Source organism: Schistosoma haematobium, chromosome 3 (genome assembly GCF_000699445.3).
Source record: "Schistosoma haematobium chromosome 3, whole genome shotgun sequence".
Lineage (NCBI taxonomy): Eukaryota > Metazoa > Platyhelminthes > Trematoda > Strigeidida > Schistosomatidae > Schistosoma > Schistosoma haematobium.
The window spans coordinates 35535565-35548977 of NC_067198.1; the positions used below are offsets into that span (position 1 = coordinate 35535565).

A 13413-nucleotide genomic window follows, 5' to 3' on the forward strand; every position below is an offset into this window, starting at 1 on the left:
GTAACACGTGACCCAACCATCTCAGTCGATGAAGATCCACAACCTCATCGACTGATTCACCATCCTTCCCTAATACCCGGCGTCTAACCTCACTATTACTTACCCAGTGATTCCAGCAGATGCCAGCAATATTTCTAAGGCATCTGTGGTCAAATACTAATAGCTTACGAGTATCTTCTGCCCTTAGTGGCCACGTTTCGTAGCCGTAAAGTAGGACAGAATGGACTGCCGCACAGTATAATCATCCCTTAATTGATAGACGGATATCTCGCCATCTCCACTTGTGACGTGAGTCGGTAGAAGCCAAACGAGCCTCCTGAACCCGCGCAGAGATTTCGTCAGGTATCAAGTGAGTGACCACACTAGGATCCCCGTATGTGGGTTTCAGAGACACGGCATACATCGATGGTAAGAGATTCTAGGGCTTTAGCCAAGGAGGCCTGCTAGCTGATTTGACATAGGATGGGTAGGTTGAAGGCTCCAAGGTGTAATTTGGAGCAAGGTTTCAGCAGACCCTGGACAGTGTTTCGCGCACTAGAATCGTTGGTCAGGGTGACACTTGAGGAGGAAGTCAAAAAAGCAAGTTTAGAGTTGGAAGTCGAGGTAGGAGGACTAATAGGAATTGAAGAGGGAGATTGGTTATGAATACAATGATCTTGAGTGCTATTAGGGGATGAGGGCGGTTATTACTTCCAGATTTCCCACACCGTGGAACGGTTCTTCTGGAGGTACTTGAAAAAAGAAATTGGGTTACAGATGGTTCTAGTGACCTGAGAGCGTGGTCGCAATGCCCATGGGACAACTGCTTGAAGTCGGTCACACACTACCTTCTTATGAGTAATTCTTGTGTTAGCTCCGTACTTGCTGAGACCTTACCGCCGGAGACGGATATCCGTGGGATAAGGCGAGGTGTGTATCTTTAGGGTCGACCTTTTCAAACTCCACCCCTCCTCGTAGGAAGCCCGACCGAAGCTGCTACGCGGTGGTCGGGCTTGCCTATCGCGATGACCCAACCGAGCTATATTGGCTGGAACATATGTTCCTGTAGGTTCTACCATGCCAGGAAGGTCGATTGGAGAATGGTAAGACTAAAAGCAGCAGCTCAAGGTCTGAGGGCGAAGTCGTACTGCTGCCGACTCGATTCACACTTCGTGTATCTGGAAGCCCTGATTCTGCTTCCCGTGGCCTCTCCGGCGTAAGTATAGTATTGAGTCCTAGGGCAGAACTAGCTCTCTTAGAGTGGATCCCAGTAGACAGTCGTTTGTGCGCTGTCCGACTGAACGGAACAGTAAGGATCCGAAAAGATAGGGACACTCGTCGTTGCCTCTTCGTCGTCTCTGCCTATTCCCCCACTGACTGCAGCGCAGATGATGTAAAAGATAAGTTTTACAGAAAGCTCTCCGACTTCCTCCTAAAAGCTAGGCGCTCGGATGTAGTAATAGTGGCCGGTGACTTTAATGCTCAAGTAGGTAAACTAAGCGATAGGGAAAGACACCTGGGTGGATATTATAGTGTCGTGGCTCAAAGAACAGATAATGGCGACCGTCTGTTGCAGTTATGCTCAGATAACCGCCTCTTTCTTGCAAATACTAACTTTAAGCATAAGGGAAAACATCCTTTAACATAGAGACCCCCTAATTCGTCCCAACGTTGGACCCAAATAGATCACATCGCTATCAGCCACCGATGGAGGGGCTCGATAGAAGACTGTCGCTTATTCTGGAGCACATGCTTAGATTCAGATCATGCTCTATAGTACGAGCGCGTATCTGTCTGCGTCTTACTGGACATAGGAAAGACGCTGCAAGTAAACCTTTAGGGCCCTACTTAATGATAGTCAAGTTAAGAGTATATTTCAGGAACAACTAGGAAAACAGTTAGGCAGCCATGTATGTGATGCCCACCCCGAGGCAGCATGGAATGATATCCGAAAAGCTGTGGAAACAGCAATGATATCTGCTAGTACGGTAACCAGTAAGGTTAGGGAGCAACACTGGATCTCAGCAGCATCTATCGCACTGATAGATGCTCGGAAACTCATTCCACCTGGCTCTGAACATAATGAAAAGCGGAGTCAGCTTAAGCGCAAGCTCACAAGAAGTCTACGCAATGATCGTGAACAGTGGTGGGTAGCGAAAGCAAGAGGGATGGAAAAGGCAGAGGCAAAAGGTAATAGCAGACAATTGTTCAGACTTGTTAAGGAAACCGACTGCTAGCGAAACACTCCCAGAGAAAGATGGACATATTATACATTCTCAATCCAGGAGATTGGATCAATGGGCAGAACACTTTAGGGATCAGTTCAACTGGCCTTCAGCCACACTTCGGTTTCCCACGATCTCCAGTCAACCTGAATGGCAAGTTAATGTGGGTCCTCCGTCTATTTACGAAGTTGAAAAAGCCATAGGAAATTTGAAGCGAGGGAGAGCAGCAGGCCCTGACAGGTTTACTCCTGAGATTTATAAGGATGGTGGTTCAGTATTAGCAGTGAGATTAACTGAGGTCTTAGGTAGAATTTGGGAACTGGACGTAATCCCATCTGACTGGTCTCAATCACTGATTGTGCCAGTCTATAAGAAAGGACAAAAGTCCTCTTGTGACAATCACAGAGGAATCAGTTTGACTAATATAGTGTCTAAAATATTAGCTTCAATAATACTTCGACGCCAAACCAAAGCTCGTGAAGAGCAGACTAGAGAAAATCAGGCTGGTTTTCGACCTCGACGTGGTTGTATAGATCCGATATTCACACTACGTCAGGTTTCAGAACACAGACACACGTTCAGACGCCCCACAATGGTAGTATTTCTCGACCTTAAAGCAGCATTTGACTCTGTCGATCGTAACGTTCTATGGCAGTGTTTGTCACTGAAAGGAGTACCAAAGAAGTACATTAACCTTATAAAGACTCTCTACTCGAACACAACTGGTAGAGTGAGAGTTTATGGCGAACTGTCATCAAATTTGATTACCTCAAATGGTGTTCGTCAGGGCTGCCCACTCTCTCCATTCTTGTTCAAATTTGTCGTTGATGTGCTTTTAGAGATAACACTCTCCTCATCTAAATTTCCAGGGGTTGAACTTCTACCGGGAGGTTCACTTGTTGACTTAGAATATGCTGATGGCATAGTTTTATTTGGTAAAGACGCTGACAAAATGCAGAGTCTTATGACCACTTTAAGCAACAATACTAACATGTTCGGGATGCGATTCTCTCCCTCGAAATGCAAAATGTTACTACAGGATTGGGTTGCATCGACACCTAAACTAATGATAGGGAGTGAAGTAATTGAGCGTGTCGATCGCTTCACTTATCTTGGAAGTCTCATCAGCCCTTGTGGTCTGGTGTGTGACGAAATCTCAGCACGGATACAGAAGGCTCGACTAGCTTTTGCCAACTTGCGTCATTTATGGCGTAGGCGAGATATCCGTCTCTCAATCAAAAGACGTGTTTACTGTGCAGCAGTTCGTTCCATCCTACTTTATGGCAGTGAAACATGGCTGGTAAGAGTAGAGGATATTCGTAGGCTACTAGTATTTGATCATGGGTGTCTTCGAAATATTGCTCGTATATCCTGGGACCATCGAGTAAGTAATGCAGTTGTTAGGAAACGGGTACTAGTTAAAGATGAAGTAGTGAAACTTCATCAGTTGAGATGGCTCGAACATGTGTTACGTATGCCCAACGGCCGACTGCCTCGGCGTGCGATGTTCGGTGGTATAGGAGTAGATTGGAAGAAAGCTATGGGCGGCCAGACCAAAACATGGCACAAGTCCATGAAGTCACTGACAAGTGGACTGAGTCATGTTGGTAGGTGTAGACTACCTGGTTGGGGACCGCGAGATGATAGCAACCGATGGTTAGAGACCCTGAATGACATGGCTCAAAATCGTTTGCAACGGCGCAGGTGCATACACTCTTTGTGTTCTCCCAAATCTTGATCTCCTTATCCCTCCTTGTCTCTTTTTTTCTCTTCTCAAATTTATTTCACTGTATTATACTCTTTAAGTAGCATCTCCAAACACTAATCTTCCCGATTACTGCTTATACTCTTATTACCTCTTCCACTACGGGATTTGAATCGACCACTGCATCTCTGTGCTAATGTGATGTGGCAACTCGAACTGATGTACGTACGTACGAAGTTCTACGTTGTTACTGACTGACTGACTGACCTCGTGGGAAAGCGGCATCACTGTTATGCCAGTTGTCTGAAGGAAACATCTTACTGCCGTCACACCTCTGTACAGTCAGCAGTACGGCTTCGTCCTCAGACTCTGAGTTTACTGCTTTTAGTCTTACCGCTGTTCAACCGACCTGCCTGGCATTGTAGGACCTTGAGGAATGATGGTTCCAGACAGTATAGCTCGATTGGTTTATCGCGACAGGCAAGCCCAACCACCACGTCAACACAGCAGCAACCGTCGGGACGAAGGCAAGTACGAGAACATGCAATTAGTCAGTGTGATAATCTACTACTCCTAGATGAGGTCATGGAGACTGTAACTCAATAGCCAAGATTTTACCATGAATGGCTCCAAAATTATTTACTGATAATATTTCGGTAGTTTTCGGCTATTTTTCACGAACACTGAAGTGTACGTTTTGCGATGTATGGAATTTATCTTCGTCGCACTTTTTATATCAGTTTATACTCTTCAGAACTTTTACCTTTGTTAGTCTGTATGATTTCTCTCGTTTTCTTCCTACTGCCAATTGTGACAGGAGTTTTTTGTTATAGATAGCTAGTATTTCCAATCAACTGTGAAAAATAGCAATAAAAAAAGCTGAATTGAGAAATAAACAGCACCACGAATAGGTGCGACGTGTTAATTTACACGTGCTAAAGTTTCTCCAGTGTTCTTACCTTAGTCAACGTAGACTTTTATAGCAATTTGTGGTCACAAATGAGTACTATATCTTGCCACTATTTTAGGATAGAGTCAAAAACCACTATTTGACTTAAATAACCTATAACGCCAGGAAGAACTTCATAATACAGATTGTGGTCAGACCATGGAAAATGACGGAGATATGTAAAGCGTGATGTTTTGAAAAATATGGAAATATAGGACCAAAAAGTGCGGGCAAAGCATTATCGATTATCACTTATTTTGAAGTAATATGTATATTTACCTGGAATACAACCGACATATCAAAATTTTCATTTTTTATAGAGAGTTGTTCATTGAACCACTGACGAAATTCACTGGACGAAGATTGGAACTTCGAGTCATTCACTAGGTATTGAGTATTAAGTACAATAAACCTTGTTCGGTTAAATATGAAAGTAAAGTAATCATCTCCCCACATGCTTATATAGTCCTGCACGTCATTTACATCAGGGCGGTTCCCAACATCATGATTTCCTGGAAGCACAATAAGAGGGATATCACTGTTGAGATGAGACAGTATTTCCAGCAAATCAGATGTTTGTTTACATCTATCAGAACCACCTGGATGATCGTTAACAAGATCCCCACAAATGATAACAAAAGCTGGCTTCGGACAAAGACGATTTATGATACTTACTGCCCTACTAACAAGCTTCACTTCCCTATCCCAGTGGTGGGGTCGAGGACGTTTCTCCACATACTGTTCAAGTAAACCAAGCTGTGGGTCAGCAATAATTACAAAACGAAATGGAGTTGAGACATCTGTAGACGTAGGAAGTGACAGGTGCCGATTTTTAGCTGTGCATAAGGCAGAACAATGAATATCGACAGATTCCATATTTGAAAATCAACTAAACAAAAGAAAAAAGCAGAAGATACCAGAACAGCATATGAAACAACTTGGATAGATATTTAGTGTTTTAGTAGAACTTTTCTTCTAAACTGAGAGTCAGTTCAACGATAGGAGAAAATGTTCGATCTACCTTTAGAGCCTTAAAACACGGTAATAGACATTCCTCAAGACGGCAAGAGGATTTCAAATGACTCAAATTTTACTGCCAATAAATAAAACATGATAACATGTTAAATTCTACATATGATAGAGAAGCTACGAGGTTTAAAGCAGATCAAATTTGATATACATGATCCCAGACTAATACTAATATTTGCTGCATGTCATTACATCTAACATCTAATTATATTCGGACTTTTATTAAGAGAGATGAAATTAACGATATGAGCTACTTTATTATATATGACGGAATAATGCCCATTATTTTACAAATATTAAGAATTGCAGAAAACTTTTAGCTTCCAATCGTATGGAAACATTATCGGGTACTTAGAACAGTGTTCTAAAAGATTTAGTGTCACTGTAAGCTATGTGAGGGTATTTTTCTGTTTTGATTGCCGAATTGACCACAGCTTGCGTCTAACCATTACTAAGTCTTATCGTTTACTTTCGTAAGTAAATATTTAAAAAATCTCTGTTTAAAGATGTTTACATGTTCAATCACATCCTTCCCAGATTTTAATTTCGATCGAACCTATTACATCTGTCAGTAATATACATAACTTCATTCGATCTCAGGGCTTCAAACGAAGACCGGATAGAAACAAATAGACAGCTAAATGATACACTATAATGTTTATAGTACATATGTATGAGCAAAAATATACTACCTTCCCAACACAACTGAGTTTGAGAATGCGAGTTCTAAACCTTGGGCCGCGAAACAACAGCTTAAGAGATATTATTGAGGGATATAACTGAATTGCATGCTAAAAACACAGTGAACTGTTAATGGGACTGATTCATCATTATGGAGCAGAAATTCTATCGTATGAATCCATGTATGAGAACTGTATTTGGTCTGATACAAACCATGTTACTATTATAAACCGATTGAGATTGATCAACTCTTGTACATCACGGACTTGTGATGTACAAATGTCGAGATTTAGATGTAATGACAAATTCACTAATGACAAAACAAAATTCACTACAGAATTATTCAGATCCCAGGTGAAGATTACTGTCATATGTGAAACGAGAATAATGCTTTCGAATGGAGCCAATACCAACTTTAATAACGATGTTATGCTGAGTAGTATACGAGATCGGATAACTTGGTAAGTTATGATGTGGTACTAGGAGCATCCAACGACAACAAAAGATAAAAGTGAGATAGTTATGAGTCGTAATAAATTAGTTTAAACATAGGTCAGTCTTGTAAACTTTGAGGCTATAAAATTTTCAGTAAGAATTCTCTAGAACGAAACTACACGCCGGGCACATGTGTGAAAGCGATTAAGTAACACACCTAAGGAACAGTGCGCTTATCTTTAGCTCATTGTCAATTGAACAAGGTAAAGAATAGCATAACGTTCATTTTGATAATGTTTATTTCTTCTGATAGAGGGTAAACTGAACTTATGAGTTTACACTATAACAGCTTTAAGTATCTTTTTGTCTTCAAACTTACAGCCGACCGCGCTTTTCGAACGGGAAGTTTAGTCCTAACGTGATTTGCATTTATCAAACTTTTGCTGTGTTCTTACGCAACAAAAGTACCATTTCAGTTCTAAAGAATCTATCCTGAGCTATACGTTCGGCAGATTACTTTTTTTTGAGTTTCACTATATTTAATAGTTACCTGTGGTTTTGCCTCAGCTTACTATTCGGTTTTTTTTGTTTTTCACGTATAGACTAGTTTCAGTTTATATCACTCGTTTTGTCCATTTTTGTCCGTTTTCAGTGTGCTTTTTAGTGTTTTTTTTTAAAAGGTCCTAGGCTCTTGCAAGCATCTATAACATAATTTGCTTCAACACCGTCATGAAAAACTCATGCAAACGTCCGGGATGCCGTTTTGCTGTCACAACTGGCATGCAGTGCGACAACTGCAAAGGTTGGTTCCACGAAGCATGCACAGATCTGACAGCAACTGCTTACAACAGACTCAGCAAGTCAGAGCAAAAGTGGGTGTGTGTCACGTGCAACACAGACTCCGTAGTCTTGCTGAGTAACATCATTGTCCTACTGACAAGTCTTCGGAACAAGTTGTCAGTTAACTTGGAATACGATAGTAAAAAAACTGATATACAAACAAGAGAGTGCAACGGACTCAAAAACAGGGATATCGGTAGGTATTCCATCGATGGAGCATCCATCCACACTAACGACGACGTGCCGAGGCTCAGTACCATCATTACGTCGACGGTACTGAACTCCCTAGGCAAACTCGGGTCTCCCAGCTCAGGGTCCCCGAACACAACAGTGGTTGCCAAAAACCCTGCATGTGATTCGACCCACGTTAAGAGAGCCCAAAAGAACCAGGCATCACCGCCTAAGCCGAGCAACCCAAGAGTTGCTGCACGGAAAATAACTGGTAATTTAGTCGCACAGTCTACCCCCAAGACTGTTCGTCCGGTCAATAAAGAGCCCATGATTCATAAACGCACACTGACCTCCAAACAACAAGTTACTAAACCTGAACCCATCGTGAAACCTGGTAAATTAACAACAGTTCGTGACGATTCTCTCATTATCATGAACCTCGTTGACAAGCCTGATCTTCCTCTCAGTCTGCAGGACAAAAACGACAGGATGCTCTGGGGTGAATTGAACAGGAAGCTCGAACTTCCTAGAATAGAGCCTTTGACGGTCACCCGGCTCACTCGAGGAAAGGATTCTAAGCATCTAAATCACCCGAGGCTTCTCCGAGTAACACTTAAGGCTGCTACCGACGTAGAGGACGTCTTGCTAGCAAGCCACTTGCTGAAATCAGATGGTAACGTAAGAATACTGCCCGACATACCGTACTCTGAGCGCAGTATCATACGAAACGTCCCTAAAGAATCTCGTGAGAAGTTTTTCCGCGGAAGAAACATAATTGTCCAAGGTATACCGGAAAATGCAGACCCTACTCAATCAAATTCTGACATCAGGGAATGGAAATTCATCAAACAGTCCTTGAGGCTCAAACACATACTGACTCAGCATGTGACGAGACTAGCCAAGAAGGACGGTGATCTTAGACCCCGTCTAATGAAGATAACCTTCCCATCTTCCCACATGGCGGCTGCAGTTCTGGAAGCATTTCGTGCTAATAGACGTCGATTGCCATCTGGAATCCACATGCACCCGGATAGGCCATACGAAGTTAGGACCAAGAACAAAGACAAGTTGGAGCTGACCATTCCACTTGTGGACTGTCTAAACGATAAAAAAAACGTGTAAAGGACAAGGCCTACCACCTCGGCAAACCTCACATAGGTGGGCTACCTGTCCATTCACATAAGGTTCATACAGAAAAACAGGACGAAGCTCACGCGTTCCAAATTGAAAGCATAAACTGCTTATATATGAACGCCGCGAGTCTACCAAACAAACTGGATGAACTACGTGAACTAAGCAACGCTAATAAGGCCCATCTGATAGGAATATCTGAAACATGGATATCTTCTCAGTTCTCGGACCAAGAGTTAGCATTGCCTGGGATGACTTTGTTCCGCAACGACAGAAAAACAGGAATTGGGGGCGGAGTAGCCATATACATAAGCTCTTGCTTGGAGGTGCACCAGGTTCACAACCTCGAGTTTAACAATCTTGAGGAATCCATATGGTGCTCTGTAAGATTGTCTAGTACTTCGAGGTGTCTAGTCGGAGTCATTTACAGGAAGCCAACTGCCGACACCGAGTACGATAGTCGTATGCTGGAAGGACTATCCCGCTCTATCCGTCTCGGTTTCACACACATCCTGATTCTAGGGGACTTTAATCTCCCTAGAGTCAACTTCGCGGAACACACGTACACTGGAGGCGACAACTCAATTGAAGCTCGGTTCTTCAACCTCATCGATGACTTGGGCTTATATGAAAATGTGAGGTCGGCAACTCGTTGGAGAAACAGTCAGACACCATCGCGCTTAGACTGTGTATTCACTAACGAAGAATTCCTAGTCGACAACCTCTCAATCCTGGCTCCTCTGGGAAAAAGCGATCATGCCGTCATAGCCTTCAGTTTTGTCATCAAAACTAAGCTAAGGTATCCCAACAATAATTTGCGTTGGAATTTTAAACGGCTGAATGTGCCAGCTCTACATGACTATCTACAACAGGTGGTTTGGGATGTTCACCCTCAAATCGATGTGGATGGTCATTGGGACTTCTTACTGCACACGCTCTTATGTGCTACAGACCATTCAGTTCCTCAAACGGTTCCCAAAAGCTGCAAGCCACCTACAGTAATCAAGAACCGTACCCTTCGCCTCCTAAGCCGCAAACGGCACTGTTGGGCGGAATACAAACGAACTAATAACGATGGAGCGTATAGGCAATACAAACATATCAGGAACACATGCACGAAGGCTATAAGAGAAGACAGGCTTCAGTAACAAACAAAGCTTATGGACAAATTCGCCTCTAACCCTAGAAGCCTATTCCGTTATGCAGCCTCTCTTCGTCAAGCCAAAACAGGAGTTTCTCAACTGCTAGATCTTAACGGCCCGACCAACAACGATGGCGACGCCGCTAACCTTCTGGCGGCACATTACTCTCAAACATTTCAACCGGCTGACATCAACTTTATTGACGACAGTTTCATCTGCAGTTCCACAGGACTTTCTGAAGTGGACCTAAGCGCTGACTTGGTGTTCCGGAAATTGCAGCACTTAATACTAGATACTTCTCCTGGCCCGGATACGGTTCATCCTGCCATACTGAGAGAGGCAGCCTCAATCCTGGCAACACCGCTTAGCGTGATGTTTTCACACTCGCTTAGCCGAGGCAAATTACCGGAAAACTGGAAGTTGGCTCACATCACACCAATTTTCAAAGGAGGTCGACGCAATGAACCTTCAAGTTATCGGTCGGTGGCTCTTCTGTCATTACCTTCAAAACTCATGGAGTCCCTGATATGCGACGGTTTAAATGACTATCTACTGTCCTCAAATTTCTTCTCACCCCAACAGCATGGTTTCAGGAAGGGTTACTCTTGTATAACCAACCTGCTGACTGCGGTGGACAGATGGACAAGCATCCTCGATTGCAAGGGAAAGGTTGATGTCATTTACCTTGATTTCTCAAAAGCTTTTGATAAGGTTAACCACTTGTGTCTTATCAACAACCTCAAACGACTAGGTATCAAACCACCCCTAATCGATTGGCTTACTTCATACCTAAAAAATCGACACTTTAAGGTTAGGGTTAATTTCACTTTATCTCAGGCTATGGAATGTCCTAGTGGGGTCCCCCAGGGCTCAGTACTAGGGCCCCTTCTCTTCTTGATCTACATAAATGATCTTCCTCAACAGGTAACGTCAGACTTACTACTTTTTGCCGACGACGTGAAACTTTGGAGAGAGATACGCAACCAAGACGATACACAGGCACTTCAGGAGGATCTGACGCGACTTCAAAGTTGGGCAGACGATAACGGACTTACCTTTAACACTTCAAAGTGTAAAGTAGTCCATCTGCGACATGTCGCAAACTACAGTTACAACTTAGGAAACTCCTCTCTAGTAGTATCCCAAGTCGAAAAAGATTTAGGAGTCCTGGTGCCCCATGACTTAAAGTCTTACGCTAACTGTGACAAAAATGCCTTCCGAGCAAACCTTGCACTGGTAACGTTGAAGCGCATTTTTGGACAGTTTGACGGATGAACTTTCCACACAATCTTCAATAGCTTCATCCGTCCCCATTTAGAGTACGGAAACATAGTACTCCCCCCCTCACTCCAAAAGGACAAGGTCACTTTGGAGCGTATCCAACGGCGAGCCACGAAATCAGTTCGAGAACTCAAATCTAAGCCTTACGAAGAACGCCTCCGTTCACTAGACCTTTACCCATTAGAATATAGGCGTCTTAGAGGTGATTTACTAATGGCTTATAGTATTCTTAACACTTCTGGACATCCTCTTAAACACCTACTTAAGCTTAGTTCGAATAATAATCTAAGGGGTAACACCCAGAAACTGGAAACACAACATAGCAAGACGGAATGTAGACACAACTTCTACTCCTTAAGAGTTGTCAAAAGCTGGAATTCGCTGCCGGCCGAGCTAGTCCAAGCGACTTCTCAGGAGTCCTTCAAGAGGCAACTTGACCTATTCTTAAGGACCAAGGACAGCATCACATTATGATTTACCAATTTCTTTTCCTTTTTTATTGTTAACATACCTAGGTTCCTGCCTGGAGGATTTGGTGATCCCCTGCTACTAGACACGGAAGCCTGTTAAGCGAAAGCTTCTTCTATTCCGTCCACAACCATTTGAACCATTTGAACACCATAGATGTACGATCAGACGGCACTTCAAATGATTCGAATGGTTCTAAATGGTTCAAATGGTTGTGGACAGAATAGAAGAAGCTTTCGCTCACGGGCTTCCGTGTCCAGTAGCACTGGATCACTGATACCTCCAGGCAGGAACCTAGGTATATTAACGGTAATAGAGGGAAAAAAGAAATTGGTAAATCCTAATAAAATGTTATCCTTAGTCCAGAAGTGTTAAGGATGCTGAAATTTATTAGAAGGTCGCCTCTAAGACACCTATACTTTAATAGGGAAAGGTTTAGTGATTTGAAACGCTCTTCATAAGGCTTGAATTTGCGTCTCCTAACTGATTTCGTGGCTCGCCATTGGGTACGCTCCAGAGTGTCCTTATCCTTTTTGAGTGGGGGAGGTAATACTATGTTTCGTACTCTAAATGGGGCGAATAAAATTGTTGAAAATTATGTGGAGAGTTCTTCCGTAGAACCGGCCAAAAAGCGCTTCAATGTTACCAGTGCAAGGTTTGCTCGTAAGGCATTTTTGTCACATTTAGTGTACGACTTCAAAACGTAGGGTACCATGACTCCTAAATCTTCTTCAACTTGGAATACTTCTAGAGAGGAATATCTTAAGTATATCTGGTAGCAGTGAATCACCGATGCCTCCAGGCAGGAACCTAGGTATATTATCAATAAAAGAGGGAAAAGAAAAAATGTTAGTAAATCATAGTGACATACTGTTCGCGGTCCTTAAGAATAGGTCACGTTTCCTCTTATAGAACTCCTGATAAGTCGCTTGGACTGGCTCAGCTGGCGGCAAATTCCAGTATTTAACCATTCTTAGAAAGTAAGAAGTGTGCCTACAGTTCGTTCTACTGTGTTATGTCTAGAGTTTCTAGGTGTTACCCCTAAGGTATGTGTTAGGACTAAGCTTAAGTAGATTTTCAACGGGATGTCTAGAAGTGCAAAGGATGTTGTTAGTTAATAGGTCACCTCTAGGACGCTTATGCTCTAATGAGTAAAGGTTGAGTGACGGTATGCTTTCTTCATGAGACTAGAATCTGAGATCAACTAAGATATTCCACAGCCTGAGAGAAAGTGATTTCTTAGATATGAAGTGAGGCAATCAATTAGAGGTGATTTGATATCTAATCGTTTGAACTCATTCATTAGACATATATGGTTGACCCTATGAAAAGCTTTTGAGAAGTCAAGTTAAATGATATCAACCTTCCCTTGCGATC

The 13413-nt window shown here is 42.8% G+C and overlaps 1 protein-coding gene across 2 annotated transcripts in view; it reads right to left on the reverse strand.

Moving 5' to 3' along the window:
* Positions 1-7222, reverse strand: part of RMND1_1 (Required for meiotic nuclear division protein 1) — a 41254-nt gene extending 34032 nt beyond the window's left edge. Inside the window, exons 1-2 of one of the 2 annotated variants that reach the window (XM_051213735.1) lie at positions 6580-7222; positions 5138-5747 (exon numbers count right to left, since the gene is read on the reverse strand). The gene's annotated coding sequence lies outside the window, so the exon portion shown is untranslated. Of the gene's footprint in view, positions 1-5137 lie in introns of both variants that reach the window. The other variant, XM_051213734.1, reaches the window with a different exon arrangement.
* Between the last annotated feature and the right edge of the window lie 6191 nt (positions 7223-13413).